This window comes from Haliotis rufescens, unplaced genomic scaffold (genome assembly GCF_023055435.1).
Source record: "Haliotis rufescens isolate VD_foot unplaced genomic scaffold, xgHalRufe1.0.p SCAF_6, whole genome shotgun sequence".
Classification (NCBI taxonomy): domain Eukaryota; kingdom Metazoa; phylum Mollusca; class Gastropoda; order Lepetellida; family Haliotidae; genus Haliotis; species Haliotis rufescens.
Genome location: NW_025964334.1, coordinates 37,727,919 through 37,732,679, shown reverse-complemented (window position 1 = coordinate 37,732,679; position 4,761 = coordinate 37,727,919). Strand labels below are relative to the sequence as shown.

At 37.8% G+C, this 4,761-nt stretch overlaps 1 protein-coding gene across 1 annotated transcript in view; it reads left to right on the top strand.

The window, feature by feature from the left end:
• Positions 1-3,683: 3,683 nt before the first annotated feature.
• LOC124145839 (lipopolysaccharide-induced tumor necrosis factor-alpha factor homolog) overlaps positions 3,684-4,761 on the top strand; it is a 6,849-nt gene continuing 5,771 nt past the window's right edge. The window contains exon 1 of the mRNA XM_046515794.2: positions 3,684-3,828. The gene's annotated coding sequence lies outside the window, so the exon portion shown is untranslated. The remainder of the gene's footprint in view (positions 3,829-4,761) is intronic.

The window sequence follows — 4,761 nt, the reverse complement described above, 5'->3', positions numbered from 1 at the left end:
TAGGTATACACGAACACTATGACGTTCCATAATGTAAACATACAGTAGGTATACACGAACATTATGACGTTCCATAATGTAAACATACAGTAGGTATACACGAACACTATGACATTCCATAATGTAAACATACAGTAGGTATACACGAACACTATGATATTCCATAATGTAAACATACAGTAGGTATACACGAACACTATGACATTCCATAATGTAAACATACAGTAGGTATACACGAACACTATGACGTTCCATAATGTATACATGTAGTACGTATACACGAACACTATGACATTCCATAATGTAAACATACAGTAGGTATAAACGAACACCATGACATTCCATAATGTAAACATACAGTAGGTATACACGAACACTATGACGTTCCCGCATGTAAACATACAGTAGGTATACACGAACACTATGACGTTCCCGCATGTAAACATACAGTAGGTATACACGAACACTATGACGTTCCATAATGTTAACATACAGTAGGTATACACGAACACTATGACATTCCACAATGTAAACATACAGTAGGTATACACGAACACTATGACGTTCCATAATGTTAACATACAGTAGGTATACACGAACACTATGACGTTCCATAATGTAAACATACAGTAGGTATACACGAACACAATGACATTCCATAATGTAAACATACAGTAGGTATACACGAACACAATGACGTTCCATAATGTAAACATACAGTAGGTATACACGAACACTATGACGTTCCATAATGTAAACATACAGTAGGTATACACGAACATTATGACGTTCCATAATGTAAACATACAGTAGGTATACACGAACACTATGACATTCCATAATGTAAACATACAGTAGGTATACACGAACACTATGATATTCCATAATGTAAACATACAGTAGGTATACACGAACACTATGACATTCCATAATGTAAACATACAGTAGGTATACACGAACACTATGACGTTCCATAATGTAAACATACAGTAGGTATACATGAACACTATGACATTCCATAATGTAAACATACAGTAGGTATACACGAACACTATGACATTCCATAATGTAAACATACAGTAGGTATACATGAACACTATGACGTTCCATAATGTAAACATACAGTAGGTATACACGAACACTATGACATTCCATAATGTAAACATACAGTAGGTATACACGAACACTATGACGTTCCATAATGTTAACATACAGTAGGTATACATGAACACTATGACATTCCATAATGTAAACATACAGTAGGTATACACGAACACTATGACATTCCATAATGTAAACATACAGTAGGTATACACGAACACTATGACATTCCATAATGTAAACATACAGTAGGTATACACGAACCCCATGACGTTCCATAACGTTAACATACAGTAGGTATACACGAACACTATGACATTCCATAACGTTAACATACAGTAGGTATACATGAACACCATGACGTTCCATAATGTAAACATACAGTAGGTATACACGAACACAATGACGTTCCATAATGTAAACATACAGTAGGTATACACGAACACAATGACATTCCATAAATTAAACATACAGTAGGTATACACGAACACTATGACATTCCATAATGTAAACATACAGTAGGTATACACGAACACAATGACGTTCCATAATGTAAACATACAGTAGGTATACACGAACACAATGACGTTCCATAATGTAAACATACAGTAGGTATACACGAACACAATGACGTTCCATAATGTAAACATACAGTAGGTATACACGAACACTATGACGTTCCATAATGTAAACATACAGTAGGTATACACGAACATTATGACGTTCCATAATGTAAACATACAGTAGGTATACACGAACACTATGACATTCCATAATGTAAACATACAGTAGGTATACACGAACACTATGACATTCCATAATGTAAACATACAGTAGGTATACACGAACACTATGACATTCCATAATGTAAACATACAGTAGGTATACACGAACACTATGACGTTCCATAATGTAAACATACAGTAGGTATACATGAACACTATGACATTCCATAATGTAAACATACAGTAGGTATACACGAACACTATGACATTCCATAATGTAAACATACAGTAGGTATACACGAACACTATGACGTTCCATAATGTAAACATACAGTAGGTATACATGAACACTATGACATTCCATAATGTAAACATACAGTAGGTATACACGAACACTATGACATTCCATAATGTAAACATACAGTAGGTATACACGAACACTATGACGTTCCATAATGTAAACATACAGTAGGTATACACGAACACTATGACGTTCCCGCATGTAAACATACAGTAGGTATACACGAACACTATGACGTTCCCGCATGTATTAAAGGTTAAGTTGTGATCCATATGTAACAAAGCCAGACTTGACTAATTGCATAATATAGCACCGTCCACAAATGACCCAAATATAACCCAAACACGTAACACTGTATATACAATACACGATTTCTATAGCAGATCACTCCGCCACACGCGTCTCCTAGAAACCGAAGGGCGTCACCGCTACCAGCCGTGCAAATATCAAACAGGTCAAGGTGACCCAGATGCAGCATTCTCCTCAAGAGAAGTAAGCTGTGGTCACATCATCAGTGATGATGCTCTTGCACTGTGGGGCTGTCGCGAGTGCCTCGTAACGTTGCTACAATGTATTAACCGTAGAAGCACAGACCAGGTGAAATTTGTTTACACTACTATACAAAAATAACAAACCTCGCGGCGTGTACACAAAAGTCCCGTGGCGACTCCGGATCGGTGCTCACAATGTCAATCATTAGTTTGTCAGGTCCCGACTGGTATTTACAGTGCACAGTCATATAGCTGGCATATTGCTGAGTTGAACAACAAACAAATACAAAACTCTTTCATAAATCATCTAGTATATATGTGTTGCAGCAATGTTTCTGTAAGCAACACGAACGCGTGTAATCAACTTATATTTGAACGCTACGTGTGCCGGCCCCAAACCTGTTAAACTGCAAAAAAAATGCGATTGCCCTATTCGTGAACACCTTAAGTCATCGATTTTCAGTGATCCATTTATGTAATTTTCACTTTTTCACTATTTTACTTGTATGCCTAGTTGAATCGGTTTCGGCGGATAATCGAGATTATATTGAGGTTTTGTATTTACAAATCTGTTTGGTATATGATCCAAAGTTACTGTATATTCACACGAACACAAAATGTACTGGCCTTTGATAAGACACCAATGAGATGATTTAATTCAGGAGGGATGGGACTTTTATTACAAACGGCATCATGAAGAACCGACAATGGGCTTCCAAAGTAAAACCAGTGACACAGTTTAAGGACAACCACAACCTTTGGGTCCTACGTAAAGAGCCACGAGCTCTTAGTTGTAATATAATCAAACTTTCTGTAAAAGTGTTTATTAATTGTTGCCCAATACCCATGTCAGCAATATTCTAGTTATATAACGGCGACCTGAAAATAATAGTATGGATCAGACAAACCAGTGATTGCATTCCAGATTCATTCATTCATTCATTCATTCATTCATTCATTCATTCATTCATTGTCTGTCTGTCTGTCTGTCTGTCTGTCTGTCTGTCTGTCCGTCCGTCTGTAATATACCGGTACTTCAAGCAACAGCTAATACGCGTCAACTTTTCAGCAGGTGAAACCAGCATTTTATTCTTCCTGGGATGTTTGCACACGGCACGCTGGCATATCTTAACGCGTGACCTGCCTCCACGGTCTATTGACCTGGCTACCTGAGTTTTGTCTCCAGGAGCGAGCCGACTCTGATACCCAGGTAAGAGATATAGTATTGTTTGGTAATGTATATCACAGCTTACCGATAGCTGCCCCCAGGTAAAGTATGAAATAGTACTTTAGCATGCAGCTACCAGCGATTCATTTTATAGATATCCGGAAGCCACATTATGGTGTTAGGACTTTCAGCGCACAAATATTCAACAGTCCCATTCTGGAATACACATGGGTTCGAGCATACAGGATACACGCTTAGCGCTGGAAATAGGAAATAAACGCCATAGTGGTAGAAATGTACATGGTATTGACAAGTAAAGGTTATTCTATCTCCTATGCGATGTTGTTTCAGCTATCAAGTTAATCGCGACACCACTTCATGATGGAAATCGATTTGAAACTGATGAGTGTATTGATCTGCCGACAGTTTCAGCGTTGGTGTTATGCATATAACATGACAGTGCCCACACATCTAACGCAGGTGTATCTAGCAACTAAGGCTGTGTCTGTACTGTATACTTTGACACGCACCGTTACCCATTTCAACACAGCCAGGACCTGGACCTAGATAGCAGATGATTCAGTCACATTTAACACAGACAGCAACAAACGCGTACTCCGTGTCAGGGTCAACCAGTACACGTGCACTGACAGTCGACAGTACAACGTTGTGGCTGGAATATCTGCCGTTAGTTTCCTTAAAGGTCTCAACACCTAGAGATGATATAAATAGGCACGTACAGCTGCTGTAGTTCACAACCAGAATTTGATATAAAACCACCAAAAATGATTTAAATTAAAACCTGTTTTTTTTACAATAATTGAGTTCATAGTATAATTGTTTGTCTAGGAGACAGGTATTTCGGTGGAACTCATGGGTGATATCATAGCAATATCAAATTGATTTTTTGTTTGATATTGACATTATTACATGTGCTATATTTAAAGGAAGTTATTAACGCGGCTGCTTGCTTGA